The sequence below is a fragment of the Triturus cristatus genome, chromosome 10, assembly GCF_964204655.1.
Source record: "Triturus cristatus chromosome 10, aTriCri1.1, whole genome shotgun sequence".
In the NCBI taxonomy this organism is placed as follows: Eukaryota; Metazoa; Chordata; class Amphibia; order Caudata; family Salamandridae; genus Triturus; species Triturus cristatus.
In genome coordinates this window covers 314,355,807-314,375,615 of record NC_140593.1, presented here as the reverse complement: position 1 = coordinate 314,375,615, position 19,809 = coordinate 314,355,807, and the positions used below count along the sequence as shown (strand labels likewise).

Sequence of the window (19,809 nt, the reverse complement as noted above, 5' to 3'; positions counted from 1 at the left end):
AGAAGAATTGGCATATTAACCATGAAAGTGCAAAAAGCAAAATCGAAAACATTTTGTCCAACTGTTGTTAAAGCTTCTAATGCTAACGGCACAACAGGTTTATCTTCATAAACAATAAAATAAACTGTGCCAATTATTAAAACCACAAATAACTTGATTCCTAGTGTTATTCACGGGTGTAAATGCATCACAACACTAAAGAGAAATGGAAGAGTTACATCTGCATTGTTGACCACCCCTCATTTTGAAACAGAGAAATCTCTCTCCCCTATTCCTATAAATTGATATCAGAAACACATTTTATAAGAGATGACTATGGAAAAATTCATATGTGTATATCAAATTGAAAAAACAACAAATCATCTCTCGTTAATGGGTGATTTGGCTGGGAAGCGTGGGGCTGGCAAGAACCAGACTAAGTATAATGCCCAAGTGAGCATTTGCTCCTGGACCACTTTCTCCTATGTTATTGATCTGATCGGATGATAACAACCTGTGTATACATTAAAAGATTCCTTATACTAACTAAAGTGTGAAAAAATGTGCCAACAAGAACTTATTAAGAATTACTAAAGTGTGAGAACCTAACGCTACGGAAAGGGTTCAGGTGCAGGACAAGCGGTTAGAATATCAGAGATGTACATTAAGTGCCTCATCTGCATTCATCCCGTTTGGGATTTTGGAATCAAGTAAAATTATATACCTTGATTCTAATCTCCTGAGTGAAAGTTGTCTGTTCCCTCCTCTAATGTTCTTGGGGACACTGTCAATCACAAAGAAGGAAAGTTCTTGAGCCTTGGCATGTGTTCATGTGTCTCGCTACCGGATATGTGGAGTCATCATGAATGATGGCCCTCAGGTGTTGTAATATCCGCACGTGTACGGGGTGTATGGTGCTCCCCACTTACTGTTTTGCACATATGCATTGGAGGACGTAAACTGCGAAATCAGTTTTACATGTGTAACTGCCTCGGATTTCAAATGGAGTCTGTCTGAGCGGTAAAGGGACGGTTCTGTTGTTTATGTCGTGTTTACACGCTTTACATTTGAAGCATTTGTGAAACCCTCTCTGTGGTTTGAGCCAGCCAGCTCCCTTGTCAATTGATGGTGCATTATAAACTAATTCCTGGGGCATGGATTTGGCTCTTCTGAATGTAATCTGTGGGAGTTTGGCACATGTGCGACCTATAACTAGATCGCTATGTACTAGTTGCCAATGCCTGTGCAGTATTTTACGGAGGTTCGTATGACAAGCATTGAAACCTGTAATCAATCTAGGTGTTGCTTCTTTGTTTTGTGTTTTTTTTGTTGTTATTACTGCTCTTGGTGGTGAAAAGTAGATCTTCCCTCTTGGCATTGGCACATTTCTGTTCTGCGCTGGTCAATTTTCTAGTGCTGCATCCTCTACATTTAGTCTCTCAAACAGACCCTTCGTAGATTGTCTCAATCCCTCATGAGTGCTGCAGTTGCGCTTCATCCGGAGGCCTTCTGTGGAAAATGGTAGCGGCAGTTGCAGTCGAATACCTTTCAAGTATTGCCCGGCGGTAATCGCCTCTTATACCATTCGAAAATTAACCAACAAAGAGGCAGGCGCCGGAGACTGGAAGGCAGGAAACAAAATTTTATTCTCTCCGGAGGAGAACACATCAGATCAGACCCACAGGGAATCTTCTCGAGATGCTCTGTCCACATCTCTGAGGCCTGGCCTCTTATACACAAGTTTATTGCTTTATTACACGGTTTATTGTACATGGCACATTCTTGAGATTGCTTTGATACATGAAAGAACATCCTCGGAATCCCCACTTCAAGCTCGTTCCCACACATATCTACAGTAGAAGTCCCCACCCCACCCACAGCATTCCGCCAATTCCCGGGGGGGGGGGGGGGCCTGGGATCAGTTCGGACGATCAGGCGTGGAGGAAGGGGTTACCGAAAGGATGTATGACCATGTAAGGGATGAAAGGAGGTGTTGGCCAGGTGCAGGATGTGGTTTCATGGCAGGGTCGCGCAGAAGGAGAGGGTTCATGGCCTATGTATGAGAGAGCGGGGGTGGTTAGGCGCGCGGGGGATGTTCGCAGCGCCAGAGAGACGCGCTGGCGATCGGTAACGAGGTCATGGTGCCTAAAATGGCCGTCGCGTGTTTCCCGCGTGTGGCGCTTGGGGAGAGACAAGATGGCGCAGATAATGTTCAGTTACGAACTAAATTTCCACAGTCCTCCCTTTTAACATATCTCGCCAGCTTGTTTAGTTCGGATCTATCCCCATAATCCCACGAACTCCTACCTCGTATAGAGCTTTCATATGTTTTGCTACAAAGTTCAGAGTTTTAGGGCGGACAGGAATAATCTGACACATTTGTACATAATTACATGTAGTTGATGGTATAGGCGAGGAGGCAGCGCATACAAAATTACATCAGCTGCGTCATATGTCAGACCCGGATATAGGAGGAGGGAAGCTCGCTTGAACACAAACATGATACTGTAAAGTAAAAAAATGTTCTGGCAAAACAAGGAATATCACGTTCATTACTTAAGGCCTAGACTTCGTGTGGATCAAAATAGACAGCATAGTCATGTGTACGGCTGGTGTCATACAAGTGTCATTATACAGAGTTAAAGTTTCTTAACTATCAGTGTACAGTAGGAAGTGACCGATGCAATATCATGAAAACTCGATTGGGAGTTAGTCAATACGAAAGCGGTTGGGAGAGGAACTCAACCCAACATGATTACAGTCAGGGAAGGGAGTTCTTCTTTCCAGTGTCCTATTATAACGAGCCATCACTGGTAAGCTCTCATTGTTTTTCTTCTTTCGTTGGCACTGTTGAGCACCGGCGGTGGAGCTAAAGTCCAGCTCAAATCCAAGTTTTCATGTAGCAGGGTGTGACCATTCATTGTTCTCGGATCACAGTCCTGTTCCCTAACTCATCTTATCATAGGTACCTTGAGACGGGGTACCCGCATTTTGTTCTTCTGTTTGTCAAGTCAAATTCAAAATCCCATATAAAAGAGAGGGGGGGGGGGATGGGGCGTACTTTGGGATGCCGAGGGAAGAGGGGGTGGAGTGGGATCGGATCAAAAAGCGGACCAAGGAGAGCAGAATCTTTCAGCACTGGGCTCATCAATCGGGCCCGACGGGTTGGGACTTCAGGCACGTTGATCAGCGAGCAGGGGGCCTCGGGATAGCCCTTCGTTCTATCGCTTTTCATGCTGAGAATGGTGCCTCGTCCCACGCCCTTTTGCTTCGTGGCTCCCCCTTGGTCGATGTCATAGGTGTTCCATGATCCGCAGCCAGGCTGTGCGTCACGTCCGACCCCTCTCTTCTGATGACTGCATGTTATCTTTGAATGAGTACAAGAAACAAAATCTTAGAGAGCTGGCAGGAAAGACATTTACGCGCTTCATTCTCCCTCCCAACCACCGTGTAGTCGGGGAAATGTTTTATCGGTCGCTCTATGATGGATGTCTATTAACTCTTATATCGGTGTATGTTACTAACTTATTAATCATTGTTGTGGTGCATGTTTTTGTGCGTGTTCCTGCAAATTTCCATCGTCTGGCCTGCTAGGTGTCTATTCCTGTACTTTATAATCGTTGCAGGAAGCCTGACATTCTGTCAACTTTCTGGTCTATCAAAGTTCGAACCGGCTTCTCCGGTAGAAACTCGTTCTTTTATCACAAGCTCTGTTAATTCACATTTTTCTCCGAGGACTGCTAAGTTTATGAAAAAAGTGTGAGGTGCTACTGTCATGGGTTCACAAATATCTATTTCGGGGAGGGAAACAAGCTAAAAGACAATAGGTAACCCTCATTAGTTTAGGCAATGTGTCTTCAGAAAATAAAGTCATCAGCTGTATTGTTCAAAATACCCTGGGATGGCTAGTACAGAACTGGGGCTATTTTGGGAGGACGGGGTGTTTAGACGTTCCAGTTCTGAGCAATTAGGCGGGGTGATTCTGAGCGGTGGAGGGGTGTCGTTAGGAGCTTTAAAACGAAAACCACTGACATATAGTCCCCGTGATGAGGGCCAGATTGGGAGACATCAGTCGTTGTACCTGTCCTTTCTTTCTCAACCAGTGAAGTTCAACATTTTACAGAAAGGAGAGGTAGTAATGTGGTAAAATACGGTTGTTTTGCTTCTGTCAATTTGTTCGAACACTGTCGTGTTTTAGGCCAATTATACACATACTGAGGATGTATAGTGTCGTTAGTTTATTCAAAAAGAAAGAGGGAGGGAGGGAGGGAGGGAGGGAGGGGGAGGGAGGGAGGGAGGGAGGGGGAGAGAGGGGGAGAGGGGGAGAGGGGGAGAGGGGGAGAGGGAGAGAGGGAGAGAGGGAGAGAGGGAGAGAGGGAGAGAGGGAGAGAGGGAGAGAGAGAGAGAGAGAGAGAGAGAGAGAGAGAGAGAGACATCAAGTAGGCTATTTGGTATACATACGACACAAAACGAGAGAGAGAGAGACGAGAGACATGTGTACGATAATAGGCTACTTGCTGCACACACAACATGGAGTAGCACGGGCCAGTTCTATGTAAGAAAACACAAGCGGGGGAAAGACATAAATTCGGTGATCACGTACACACAAATACCAGATAGGGCGTGACAGTACATACATCAAGTGCAGAAACTTAAGACGAAGACACAGAGCTACGTTGAGTATGGAGACCTCTCCTTTCCTGTCCTCTTTCCTGTGCACGCTGCGTATTTTCCGTATTTTCCCGTAATTCATTTTGGGGGGGGGGGTGTCGGACTTTTTACTCCCCTCCCTTTGATCGATAGATAAGCACTTCAGTCATACGATGACGTTCTCTTCCAGCGACCCAAGCATATGAAATGCATACACATTCATACCGTATAATCGTGGCACACACGCACAGTCATACCATACAGTTTTTCACGTTCCCAGTGGGGGTCTGCACTTCGCGCACTATCCCACAACGCTTGTCTATGTTTTTCCCTATATTGAGCACGGTGCGGTCCATGTCCACTCCATTCTTCAGTCGGAACTCCGTTCTGACCTATAGAGAGGAAAAAGAGGGGGGGGTGTGCAGCATTCAAAGTACGTTAGCGCGCGTAGACACGAAAAAGTTCTACTTACCACGTATCAGGCTAGCTGCAGGGGCGGGTAATACCACGGACCTACGATATCCTTCCCTTTGACTATACAAGACGCTCCATTTTATTCGTCTCCTAAATTCGGGTTCTCTTGTCGTGCATTTGTTTCTCAATCGGTTGCGTATTATAGGGCAAGGTACCGTACCTTGCATTCGGCAGATACTTTAAGCTATAGTCAACCGTTTTCTAACGATTCTGAAAAAGACAGGCGTGATGGGTACAAATTTCATCAATCCAAAGAATCAGGCAAAAAGAAAAAGGGTCTGCATTATCTGCTTTCTATTGCTTGGGAGTAACAGTCATTAAAAACCTCTACCAACCTAGATGTTTTGTCATGACGCTGATTCCGTAATTCCTTCAAGAAGCCCTTTATTAAAACAATGTCAGTATACAAATACGGGCCTACAACCGTTACAGGCCGGCCAGGGTGTGAGAGGCGCCGAGTATCATGAGCAACACTACCTTAACATGAAAAAAATAAAAATGACAATAAAAATGGGAAGGCCAGCATTAATAAGGTTGTTCGTATGCTCGATCAGTACTCTCCCCGTCCCTCCGCCCATCATGTGTGAAAACATCGCATTCATATCCTTTTAACATAACGCCATAAGGAGTTGTAGGCCCCTCCTACATCGGCGCCATTTTGGGGCGAGGTCGGGCGGGTCCAGTGTACAGTCTAAGTCCTTCCACTAACTAGCTGCCAGACCAGAATCCCCTTCGGCAGTTCGAGAACTTTCGTTAGAGCCAACGGAAAGGACAGACAGCATGAATCGTGATTCGGGGGTGGGGAAGCACAGTTTTTGTTCCTACCGGGTCATGTTGAGGTTCCACCGGAACTGATCCGAGCGGCTAGGCTACAGTGTCTCCTGATAATTCAAACAGAAGCTTGCGTCAGCATGGCGCCACCACAGTCTCGCAGCAATGCCGTGATCCGTTCTTAGGGCGGGACAGCAGGCGGGTCTCTCTGCCGACGCCTCGAATCAGTCTCTCTCATGGCACCAAAGGGACGCAAGATGGCTGCCGCCCGGGGCAAAAGACAAGTTAATGTGGAATGATTGAGCAATAGCGGAGGTTGCCCCCACCGGAAGTCCGCGGGAGTCGAAGGCCAATGACTCCTGCAGAATCTGCAAAACTGAGAGGGCGTTTTCAAGGGTGTGGCTTGTGTCCGGGCAGGCAAGCTTCCGAGTTCCAAGGTAGCCCAGAGCCATTTTTTAGTGGATCAGGCCTGAATCTGAAGAGCCGACCGCCATTTTGAGAGTCCAGTGGCAGCAGCAGCTCTTCGTTACAGTCACCGGGGTGGGTCCCCCCGACCACTTTGCTGCGGGGGCCCACTTCTTGCGTCGAACGCTAATGGCAATCTTTGTGCAGAAAGGAACCCGCGCCTGGGTGGTTGTCCGATAGGCGAGACGTAAATGGTTCCCCTGCTGCAGCCGGCTGGTGAGTGCAGGGGCGCCTATTCAGCTGGACGGCGAGTGAAACGGCAGGGGTGCCTTCTCAGCTGGTGAGCCTCCACCTGGGGAGGCGGGGGAGGCCCGTTCGCGTCGCTTCCCCTCCGTCAGGGCACCCTTCGTTGTCGATCCGTGCAGTATAGTAGATTGGCAAGACCAGTACAACAACTTGTTGGACACCACCTCTGATGCCGTCCTGGTCTTGGCGCGTCGTGCTGCCTCCGGCCTATTCGCACAAAATTCCACCACTGATGCCGCCTCACAGGCCGATGGATTTTGTGGGCCTTTTATAGCCTAAGCCGACTAAAAGACCGCCCAAAACAGGCCAATGTTGCTACTTCGAGGAAGGAGGGGCGAGGACTATGTCATGTGGACGTGAATGCCTTGGGATTTTGCAGCAGGCTGTCATGTAAATAGTTGAAAAAGTCTTTTTTTTTTTAGCATGTTTATCCTGTTGGAGTGTTGCATATACCTACAAGTTATTAAAACGTTTTAACCGTACTACTTTGTTGGAGTGTTGTATATACTTGTGATCCGGCAACGAGCACTAGGACGTTACTGCATAACCGGAAAACGACCTAGCCCAAGCGTGCGTGATCTAACCTAGTTCGGCAACGTCGATGGTGGGTATTAGCAGATTTCCATTTGTGCAGGATTTCGTCTTGTTTACTGGGCGAGGTGGGTGGTAGGGCAGACATGTTTAGGCAGCGAGAGCAATAGAGCCGAGCTACCTCGTGGCCATCTTGACCGTGAGCTTGGCTCCTTCCCCTAGTTTCATATTTTTCGAAAAGGGCTGTTTCCTAGTGTTTCTTATTTTTGTAGGGTCAAAAGGATCCCATCAGTGGTCTACTGGTTTTCGGAGTCCTTCTTTGTATATTTATGCCATAGTTTGCTATAAGCTACAGCGACTAGTCCATATTTAGTAAACATGTCCTTATTAGGGGTGCCTTCCAGAGGAGCCGGATGGTTCATCTCTAATAAGCGGTCCGGGCGGAACCAACTACCAATCAGTGGGGAGAAGATAGGCATGACGGGTTACAACGGGGACAAAAGTCTGCACTACCTATCTTTTCACTGCTTGCAAAGACTAGACAGAATATCTCTATTCCACGTTATTTGTAAGCAGAGAATACCTCCAAAGAACCAATATCGAACAACCAGTGTTCGGACAATCAATCAATCAATGGTGAGAAAGAGATAGGCACGACGGGTTACAACGGGGGACTAAAGTCCGCGTTACCTACCCTTCACTATCTGCAAAGACTAGACAGAATATTTCTATTCTACGTTATTTGCAAACAGAGAATATCTCAAGAAGTACTAATCTTCAAGACAATCAATATTCGGTCAATCAATCAGTCGGGAGGAAAATAGGCGCGACAGATTACAATGGGGGACAAAAGTCCGCGCTACCTAACCTTCACTATCTGCAAAGGAAGAGAGAGTATTTCTACTCTTCCCCGTTTGCAGGCAGCGAATACCTCAAAAAGAACAATCAATAAGTAATACTAGTATTTTCAATCAATTAGTCAATCATTTAGCAATTCGTCGTATTTCACGACCTTACCCGGACCGCATGGACAGTTTCTCGTCTTCCGCCTCCAGCGCCCGATCGTCCTCTACTCTCCGTTATTGCTGCGGCACTCCTGATGGTTCCCAGTCAGGACCGTAGATCACTCGAGAGAGGTCTGCTCGGAACCAGTGAAGTTCGGATGATCGGCTGCCAGACGAGGGTCTATCAGGCAGGAGCTCTTCCCGATCGTTGCAGTCGTTCACTTTGTCGTCAGTACCTCTCCCACTGGATCCACGTGTCGCTGATGGGGCCCCACGCTTGGGACGCCAATTGTGGCAAATGGTAGCGGCAGTTGCAGTCGAATACCTTTCAAGTATTGCCCGGCGGTAATCGCCTCTTATACCATTCAAAAATTAACCAACAAAGAGGCAGGCGCCGGAGACTGGAAGGCAGGAAACAAAGTTTTATTCTCTCCGGAGGAGAACACATCAGATCAGACCCACAGGGAATCTTCTCGAGATGCTCTGTCCACATCTCTGAGGCCTGGCCTCTTATACACAAGTTTATTGCTTTATTACACGGTTTATTGTACATGGCACATTCTTGAGATTGCTTTGATACATGAAAGAACATCCTCGGAATCCCCACTTCAAGCTCGTTCCCACACATATCTACAGTAGAAGTCCCCACCCCACCCACAGCATTCCGCCAATTCCCGGGCGGGGGGGGGGGGGGGGGGGGGGGGTGAGCGCGACTGGTCGGGTCACAGGGGTTGGGGGCCTTGATCTACTGCAAACCCTTAGATGTGAGGTGCCTCCTTTACAGTAGGGGCAATAAAACTGTGTCCGTAGGGTTAGGTGATGGCCTGGGATCAGTTCGGACGATCAGGCGTGGAGGAAGGGGTTACCGAAAGGATGTATGACCATGTAAGGGATGAAAGGAGGTGTTGGCCAGGTGCAGGATGTGGTTTCATGGCATGGTCGCGCAGAAGGAGAGGGTTCATGGCCTATGTATGAGAGAGCGGGGGTGGTTAGGCGCGCGGGGGATGTGCGCAGCGCCAGAGGGACGCGCAGGAGATCGGTAACGAGGTCATGGTGCCTAAAATGGCCGTCGCGTGTTTCCCGCGTGTGGCGCTTGGGGAGAGACAAGATGGCGCAGATAATGTTCAGTTACGAACTAAATTTCCACAGTTCCGCATATGGTATGCTCTCCTTGAGACTTATGGGGTGAAAGCTACTGGCGTGGAAGATTGCGTTACCTGAGGTGGGTATTCTGTATGTCCTAGATTGGATTTTCTACATACATTTCTAAATCTAGGAATTTTATGGATTTTTTACTGGTGGTACAGGTGAACGCTAGATTAAGGCAGTTGTTATTAATTTCTGTAGCGAAGTTGGTAGCACTTTCTTCAGTGCCTTGCCACAGAATGAAAATGTTGTCTATGTACCTGACAAAGAGAATCACATTCTCAGTCATAGATGTACTTTGTGTCTTCATGAGTACTTGCTCCTCCCACCAGCCCATATGCAAATTAGCATAGCTAGAGGGGAAACAAGTACCCATGGCTGTGCCTGGTGTTTGTTTGTAGAAGAGTCTGTCAAAGATAAATATATTGTTGTCTAAACACCATTCTGCCATTTGTAATAGCATTATGGTATGTTGATGTAGGCCAATGGGTCGTTTCCCCAGATAGTAGCTTAATGCATTCAGACCATCCCTGTGTCTTATACTGGTGTATAAAGTATGCACATCCAATGCCATGAATTCAAGATTGTCATTCCATGTCTGATCGTAAATTTTTTGTTAAAAAGTCCTGAGTGTCTCTGATGTATGCTAGGAGTTCATCGACATAGGGCTGAAGAAAGAAGTCTATATATCTTGAGGCATTTTCGAAAAGTCCCCCAATCGCGGAAATGATTGGTCTTCCTGGGGGGCACTGGGCATCTTTATGTATCTTTGGTGTAAGATAGAGTTGGGGCGTTATGGGATAGTCATTTTTCAGAAAAGCGAGTTCTTGTTTGGAAATGGGCCCCACACCTCTACATTCATACAGTGCCTTGTGGAACTTTTCCTTAACTCCCATGATACTAGTGGCACTTGTGCGGCTGTAGCACTCTCTGTCCTGTAGTTGTGTCAGTGCCTCCTGGTTGTATTTCTCTAGAGGCCACAAGACAACATTGCCGCCCTTGTCGGACCATCGTACTACAATGTCTTGTCGTTATTTGATTTTTTGGACTAGGTTGTTGTATTGTATCCTTTGGTTATGATTTGTTTTGATAAAGTCTCTGCTGCTGAATTTCGCCAATTCCTTCAAGTCCTTGACTACATTATCAACAAAAATGTCTAACCCGTCTTTGGGCATCATTGGGGTAAAGACAGATTTGGGTCTAAATGGCATGCGTACATTTTCATAAATGTCCAAATCAGATCTTATTGCCACTTCCATTGGAGATACTTGACTGAGTAGTTCCTCGCAATCCAGTTCTGCTAAATCTTTCAGGAGGCTCATGTCTGCCACACAGAGGTTTCCAGTATTGGTAGCTCCTGTCTCATGCTCATTTGCATTCCTTGTCCCATTGAAGGAATTTTTTTGTAATTTGAGCTTCTACACATCTACCCTAATTTGTGTGTAATCAAAGTTGAATTTGGCGCAGTATGGCAATCTTAAGGATAAAATCTGTTGCTCCTCTTGGTTCAAATCCATTGTGGATAGGTTGATTACTGTGTTGTCAGTGTCTGTGTTTGTTTTTATCTCCGCCCGTTCCTTCTGTAGGTTGTTTTTGTGGTTCTGTGTGCTACGCTTTCCCCATCTTCTGTCCTTCCTTCTCCTTCTCTTTGACCTTGTCCTTTGCTTTTCTGTTCTTGGCGTGCCGGTCGCGGTCGTAGACTCATGATGCATTCCATCTGTAAAAAGCCAAACACTTGAACTGGTGTCGGAGCTTTGCGATTTGGGTTACTGCTTCCAGTGCCTTCTGGGTCTGACTCCACTTCTGAGCTCATTTCAGATTCACTTTGCTCTACTGGTCTTATTTGGTTTTCTGCTGTGGAGGATAGTTGTTGGCGACGGATATTTTCAAATTTCTTGGAGAAAGTATATATTCTTCCGTTTAAATAGTCATTTCTGTCCCTTTTGAATTTTATGGCCTTTCTGTCTTTTATTGTTTGTTCATATTTTGCCACTCTTGTTTGTATATGTGTGAGTATTTTTTTGACATCATCTTGATTGTCCATTTTTTCTAATTCCTTACAAATTATATCTATTCTGGCCATAATCTTTTCACGGTCACTTGTAGCGTATTTTATTAGTATTTGTAACACATGCCTTGATGATTGCACACTGTTGTCTGCCCACTCTTGCAGCATCTCAGGGTGCGGGTTCTCGTACGTTGGTGCCACGAGAATCCTCAGTCCCCTAGGAATGCGCCCCACGTCCAGGTATCTTTTCAGTGATTTGCATTCCCATCATTTCGACACTTCGTTTTTCTGCAGTTTCTCCAGTTCTTGTGTCAATTTTTTCAGGTCGCTGCCTGCCGGCTCCGCTCGCACATCGTTAGTTTTGGAGGCTGTGGATGCGTTTGTGTCAGCATTGCAGAAGATATCTAATGCCGCCTCTTCCCGCTCCTTGACCCAATCCTCGGAAATCTCTGGAATCTGGTATATTTCTGTGATACCCACTGCCCGGGTTGAATAGTCCGAGGAGTACTCTCCTAAATTGAGGTGAACATGACCAGCATGGGTACAGAGGATACTGATGAGGAGAGAATCTGATTTTGAGGTACGACTTTTAGAGAATTATATGTGACGATACCCGGAAATGAGCCCCGATGAAGTCAGTGATGCCTATACATCAATCTGACGAAACACGTGTTGGCTATTGAGGACTGTTGATGGTTGGCTATTGAAGACTGTTGATGGTTGTGGATTGGAAACATAAACCGACCTGAAAGCAAGAAGACGTGGACACACTTTTTTCATATATCTCTTGGTTGCTCTGGACATTCTGTTCATTGTATAGACTGGGGTTTCTCAGTTATTGTGGGAGCGCCAGTGGCCGCTCTCTCCTTTGGAGCACCAGAAGTTGTGATAACATACATTTATTGTGGTAATACTGAAGGATTGCGCAAGTGGCCCTGCCACGCTTTAGTTTGATGTGTGAGTAAGTGGCTATATGGGTAGGTGAGTGGGTGTGTGAGTGGCTGTATGGGCTGTGTGAGTATCTGTATTGGTGAGTGAGTGGGTGTATGGGTGGGTGAGTGGGTGTGTGAGTGGCTGTATGGGTGAATAAGTGGGTGTATGAGTAGCTGTATGGGCTGTGTGAGTTGCTGCATTGCTGAGTGAGTGGGTATATGAGTGGCTGTATGGGTGAGTGGGTGTGTGAGTGGCGGTATGGGTGAGTGTGTGACCGAGTGGGTGTTTGGTTAAATGAGTGGGGGTGGCTGTATTGGAGAGTAACTGTTGAGTGTCTGTTGGGGTGAGTGGGTAGACGTGTGAGTGCTTGCATGGATGCATGAGTGGGTATGTAAGTGGTTGTGTGAGTGACTGTATAGGTGAGTGAGTGGCTGTTTGAGGAGGTATATGGGTGTGTGAGTGGCTGTGTGTGAGTCGCTCTGTGGATGAGTAAGTGGGTAGGTGTGTGAGTGGTTGCATGGGTGTGTGAGTGGGTGAATGAGAGGTTGTGTGGGTATATGAGTGGGTGTGAGTTGTTCTGTGGGTGATGTAATCAGTGATGTCACTGACCATGTCACGAGTGATGTAATATACAAGGTCATAAGCAGCGCATTGCAGGAGCGTAAGCTAAAGTTAGTTCGGGTAACAGGGGTGTGGAATTAAATAAAATATCTACTTGTCCATGAGGCAGATTGCTTCATAAATCTACTTGTCCTGTAACAATATCCAATAGTCCCTTTTGTGCCACGTAATGCGGCGACAAATTATGGCAGCAATCTCATTATACAAGAGCTCTGATATAGCCTCTCCAATTATGCCACGGCTCATACCATAGTAGGGTGTGAATACTAGCCATTCCGTTATGTTGCAACGTTTACGCAGATATACATACTGGGACTGAAGGTAGTGGTAAGCAATACTTCCAGGGTTGGAATGCCCTTTTGAGTCTGTACAAACCTACTAACTTGCATATTTCAAGGATTTTCATCAACTCTTCTCTAATCTTTTCCCGTACTGAGAAAGGTTAGAACTTCACTCCTGATGATGGCAGATGTGAAACTTCTTCCAGGGTGGGGGAAAAAGTGGTTGGATGGAAAGTGAACTTGCATACACTCAGATTTTCGCATGAACAAATCTACACATGCATATTTGCTCATGCTAAAATGCAGTTGAAATATTTTCGAGGGGTACTATTTCTTGGCCTAGTTCTGTAAATACTGCTGAATTCTCGAAAGTTGTATATTTGCGCTTAATGTAAGGACATATATCATCGGTGCACTTTTGAGACTTTCTTCAATAATTGGACCCCTAATTAGGTCTGGTGTGGCGATCTATATGCCGATGGTGAGCTCATCCAGTTTGAGGTGCTCTCCGCAGACACTGGCCTGGCACCCGGGCAGTTTCTATTATATGGTTCATTTCTACACACATTCACGTCCTCGTGGGGGGACATCACCACAGAACTCCCAATGCCCCATCTTATTCAATACCTGCATGTTATGGGGGCGGGCTCCCATATTGTTCATTGGCTGGTATCCGCTCTTTTAATACACACTACGCTGCCGCTGACGAGGCTCCGCGCAAAGTGGGAGGTTGATGGGAGGTGCCCATGGACGGATGGAGAATGGGACGTGGTATTAGCGGGACCTGTCAACATACCACGAAACTCTCAATTCAAATTGATTCAGACGTTTGTTCTGCACCGCGCCTACCTCTCCCCAGACAACATAGCTAAATACTTTGGAGATATTACAGCTGTCTGTCCGCGATGTATGCTCCGAGGCGTGGATCTGTTACATATGCTTTGGTCCTGCACTGCACTGGCGCTGTATTGGCGGAGGGTCACGGCTATACTAGAGCAGTGCACCGGGGTGCTGTGTCAGCATACTTGGGAGGTATGCATATTAGGCTTATATAAGCGAAATAGGCAGAATAAGATATCCTCCCGCTTTCGAGACCTAGGCTATATTACTGCGAAGCGCCTGATTACTAAGAACTGGAAACGAGGAGAAGCCCCTGTTGCAATTAGCTGGGAGAAGTCATTTCTTAATTGGGCACGAGCGGAGAGTGTGGCATTACACAGAGAGGAGACTGCAGATCTCCGCAAATTCCCAGCAGCCCAGCCTTGGGATGCGTTGCTGAATAGCTTCACGCAACTCTGTAGCGCTGACGGTCAGCCCCCGCACACGCCCTCCACCAATGTGAACCCCTGAGCTCTGTGCCCTAGCGGCTTGACACATAGATAATAATTGTGCGTAATGCAATGCTACTGCCCTTGGCGCTCATTACCTGCTCTTCATTTGTTGGCCTGTAGAGCAAGCCGTGTGACTGAGGATACTGTTTGGTGCATCTTGGGTCCATCTCCCACTATGGTTCTTGCTGGGGAAGGGAAGAGGCGATTTCTTGGAAGTCAGCGATATCTTACTGGGACACCCGGGGGTTGAGGATATAAAGGCTAATTTTGAGTTGCAGTTGTTTTATTTATTGTTTCTTTTTCTTTCTGCTGTGGTTGCTGTTTCTATTTTATTTTTTCTCGTTTGTGTTTTGGATTCTTTATTGGCACCCTATCAGGTTTGTGCATGAAGTTTCACGACGAGTTAGTACAACTCAGTACCTGCATACACCGCTGTTACCCACTACTGAGGTTCATTCCACTATGCTAATCATCGATGTTTAACTCCCCTCATGTACAAGGTGGTAGGTTGTACGTCATCGTTGGCATCCCATGTGGCCATGCTGAACATGGTGGACTATGACACAAGAGGTGATCTGTCATCAATTCCTTTTACATAACTACTACATGGTAATTCACGGACGTGTTTTGAACTGGACGCATGGTCGATCGCTGGGTATACCTGTTAAACTTTCTTCTGGCAATGATTGGCGTACGTCCTGTACGGTCTGACATGCTAGCCAAAAATGCTGTTGTATCGTATCATGTATTTCCTTATTTGCTTGTTAATGAGTATGCTGTTTATTGAAAAAATGGAAAAATGTCAATAAAGATATTTAAAAAAAAGAAAACAAAAATTAGGTCTGGTGTGAACCATGACCTTTTTTGTTTATTAAAATTCTGTGTCTCTCTCTCTCCCTCTCTCTCTTGCTCTGTCTATCTGCTGGCTTCAATCAATCAATCAATCAATCAATGAATAGGGGAATTTTGAAGCGTGCTATTCACCCGTGAGGGTCTCAAGGGAGGGTTAGGGGGAGAGCAGCTCCTGTCAGTCAAAGAGCCAGGTCTTGAGGGTCTTCCTGAAGATCTGCAGAGTAGGGGTGCATCGGATATCAATCGGGAGATCGTTCCAGGTCTTAGCCACGATGAAGGAGAAGGTTTTTCCACCCGTTCTTGCTCTACGGATGCGCGGGGGTTCGGTGGGGTTCGGTCAGCAGATCGGAGGTTTCTCTGAAGTACGTGAAAGGAGATTCTTATGTTGAGATATTTGGGTCCGGTGTGGTGGAGGCATTTGTAGGCGTGGGTGAGTATCTTAAAAGTTACTCTCTTCTCGACGGGGAGCCAGTGGAGGTTTTGCAGGTGTTGGGTGATGTGTTCGTGTTGAGGGATGCCAAAGACGAGTCTGGCTGCGGTGTTCTGTATGGTCTGGAGTTTGCGGAGCAGAGACTGGTTGATCCCGGCATAGAGAGCGTTTCCGTAGTCCAGTCTGCTGGTTATGAGTGCGTGGGTGACTATCTTTCTTGATACAGGGAGGGGAAATCCATTTGAAGGTTTTCCGAAGGATGCAAGGGTGTTGAATCAGGTGGAGGCAACAGCGTTGATCTGTCTGGTCATGGAGAGGGAGGAGCAGAGTATGATGCAGAGGTTCCGAGCGTGGTCCGTGGGGGTGGGGTGCTGCTGAGGGTGGTGGGCAACCAGGTGTTGTCCCATGCAGAGGGGGAGGGTCCGAGGACGAGGACCTCGGTCTTCTCCGAGTTGGGCTTCAGGCAGCTGCTGCTCATCCAGGATGTGACGTCCTTTATTCCTTCCTGGAATCAGAGTCTAGTGGCGATGGGGTCGTTGGTGAGGGAGAGGATGAGCTGTCGTCGGCATAGGATACTGTGCTGAGCCCGTGTTGTCGGAATATGGAGGTGAGGGGGGCAATGTAGATGTTGAAGTGCGTAGGGCGGAGCAATGATCCTTGGGGGTACTCCTCAGTTGAGGTCTGTGGGTTCGGAGAGGAAGGGTGGAAGTCTAATTCTTTGGGTTCTGCCGGTGAGGAAGGAGCGGAGCCAGTCAAGGGCAGTTCCCTGTATGCCGGCATTGTGGAGTCTGGCGGCTTCACTGCTGGCTGGCTTCACTGTGAGTGACAACATTCTGCTCTTTCACAAGGAGCAGATCGGCACACAAAGTAGTTTTATTCCGTGCCGGGACCTACTGTGGCAGTGTGTGCTGTAAGCCAAAAACAATTTTTGCTTTTGACAATGTTTGTTATAATTGTGAGGGCCCAGCAGCTTCCACACCAATAAGGTTTTACAAAAACCATGTAAAAACAAGTCACACATTGACAAAACTAAAAGGCTGACCATCAATTTCAGACCTGCTGGCTTTGCCAATGCTTTTTATTTTAATGTTACCTATAATCTTATTGAAACTGGCTACACTGATTTTCCATTATTAATATATTTGGGAAATACTAGCATACATCAATGCATTTTACTAAATGATGCTGCAAAGAAAATGGTACTTAATATTTTATAGTAGTTTAGCCAAATGTTTTTTTTCCTAATTGCATTTTTTTGTGAACGCGTTATTTTGAAAGCAAAGAATCCTCACTCTTGCTTTTCAAGCTTCTGCAAATATTTGCATCTAATCAGAGAGTATTCTGGGAGAATTCTACATAGCCTCATATTGCTAAACACATTTTTATACTGGAACCACTGTTAGTAGTGCAGTCCGAGCTTACAACATTTAGTTACAGCGGTCACCCTAATAATAAAACCTTTGCATTAATGAACCATAGATACAAGTTTGAACAGCATTAACACGAGGACACAAATATTACTTTAACTGCAGACAATGTTCTTCCCGGATCCATAACGTGTTACTGTAAACTGGCAGCCAAAGAGTTTGTCGTGTAGGGGGTTGAGCCTACTTGTCCCAAGGACAAAATACACACTAAAACTTGTTGCCTTTGACCCCAAACAATATGTCCTGGGCGTCGGGCTATAGGAGTTCCACATCCCTGGGTAACTAGAACTGCTGATTTTGGATGGTTTTTTATGAGTGAAATCTGAGCCAAACTTTAACATCCCTGTAACCTTTGGTATTGTTTTTTAATTCTATTTCTTAACCATAATATCCCAGTGAATTTTGTTTTTCTCAGTGGATTTCAACGTTTTTTTAAACTTTATTTCCTAACTTTAACCTGTAACCTTTGAGAGTGGGTGTGTGAGTGGCTGTATAGGCTGGTGAGTGGGTGTGTGAGTGCCTATCTGGGTTTGAGTGGGTGTGTTAGTGCCTGTGTCTGTGAGTGTGTGTGTGTAAGTGGTGCTATGGATTTTAGGCATTTGCATACTTAGGGTATTTAAAAGGGAGACCATAGACTCTTCTCTCACCAGGAGAAAGCAAGAAACAAACTACTCATCACAGTCACTCAGATCAGATTGCGCTCCAATAGATCGATGTCATTTTTCAATGTAGAATATGAGAGGAAACACTTGCTATGCCTTTGCCAAGCCCAATAAGTTAAGTTTGCTAATGTTTTACTGAAGTGGAGCTTCATCTGGGACATCTGCTATGTTTCTATTTGTAAGTTCTCCCCATTGAGGTTTAATTTCTGTGAAGTGAGCAGCAGGGCCAGAATGGAACCAAGAAGAGTCCACAGTCTTGCCAAAAATGTCCAACCAACTGCATACTTTCTACTGATTAATTAGTAAATGCTACCTTGTTGTGTAGATTTCTTGTTCATATTCTACACTACAACAGCGTAATGGACCAGGAGGAAATGTCTCCACTGACCTTCCTTGCATGTAATTTCAGCAATGTGATTATTCCTGCAGCGTTTTCATCCTCAAATCTGTTATAACATGAATTCATTTCAAGAGAAGATGATGAGGCTGCAAAGAGGTGAATCTCCATCCAACAGGGGTACTTCCTCTTAACTATATTAAGTTGGTGCTTCTTTGTTTTGTGGAGATGTCCTCTTATTCCTCTACATCAAGAAAGTGTCACCAAAATCAGTGGGAAATGCGCTCGGGGGTCCTTTTGGTAAACTGTCCATCAACGTGGGAAGTACAGGAAGACCTTGGCATACTGTTAGGGAAAACGGGGCAGGGCCAAACGAGTGGAACTTGCAGATGATTTTGGGCATTTGCATACTGAGTGTAATTGCAAGCAAGACCCATGGTCTCTCTTTTTATATTTTTACAAAGGGAGGGTGCACGAGGCCCCCCCCCTTTAACGATTTTAGCCCCAGGGACCCCCTCCCCCGGGGCCTGGCCAAGACTTAATAGGGGAGGTGGCTGTGTGGCCCCCCTCTCCGGGCCGATTGCTGCCCCGGGGACCCCATCACCTAGGACCAAGCCACGTCTGCCTGGGTACCCCGGCCCCCAACCCAGGTCACCCAGTGTGCAGGGACTGTGAGGGGCGCCTGAATGCCCCGGTGGTCCCTGCTGGCTCCTCGTCTCCTGTGGCTGCCAGCATTGCCCCCGCACACAGCGCTTGGTGGGAGCTGTCAGCTCCCACCAAGCAAAAGCAATTTCTATGTCCCGGGGATGTGCACCCTAGGACATAGCACGTGCTGGCCCTGAGGGGTGGCTGTCGCCAGGGCCACTAGAGGCTCCAGGAAGGGGGCCACATGGTCTGCCTCCTTTTATTTTCACGGGCCGGCCTTGGGGAGGCGGTGGTCCCCGGGCCAAGTGCCCCCTCCCAGTTTTTAATGTTATGTGGCCCTGGGGAGGTGGTGATCCCGGGGCCTTGGTGGTCCGCATAGCCCCCCATAACTACTTTTTTAGCCCTGGGCTGGTGGTGGTTCCGAGCCATATTAAAGAGCCTGTATGGGGTCCGCGCAGCCTCCCTCCACTATTCTCAAAAAGCCCCGCGGAGGTGGTAGTCTCCGGGGCCCCTATAGGCTCCAGGAGGGGGGCCACATGGCCCACCTCCTTTCATTTTCACAGGCCGGCCCAGGGAGGTGTCGGTCCCTGGGCCGTATATGGCCCGGGAGGGGGGCTGTGCACCCCCTCCCAGTTTTAATGTTATTTGGCTCTGGGAGGTGGTGATCACCGGGCCCTGGGGGTCCATGCAGCCCCCTCATAACTACTTATTTATCCCTGGGCAGGTAGTAATCCCCAGCGCATATTAAAACCCCTGTAGGGGGTCCGCGCCGCCTCCCTCCAATAATCTCAAAAAACCCCGGGAAGGTGGTGGTCCCCGGGGCTTAAGTCCAATGGAGGGGAAAGGGTCCACTCAACCCTCCTCCCAAGTTTAAATAAAGCCCTTGGGAGGTGGTGGTCCCCTGGGCTTTAAATAGCCCTACGAGTGGGGCCTCTTGGGCTCTCTTCCTTTACTTTTTTAAAATGTTTCTGCATGCCCCTCTGGACCTGGCCCACCCACGGGACCACGCTTGTTTA

General features: G+C 47.1%; 1 protein-coding gene across 1 annotated transcript in view; it reads left to right on the top strand.

Moving 5' to 3' along the window:
• Nucleotides 1-19,809, top strand: part of CFAP69 (cilia and flagella associated protein 69) — a 630,939-nt gene that overhangs the window by 5,895 nt on the left and 605,235 nt on the right. The window lies entirely within an intron of this gene.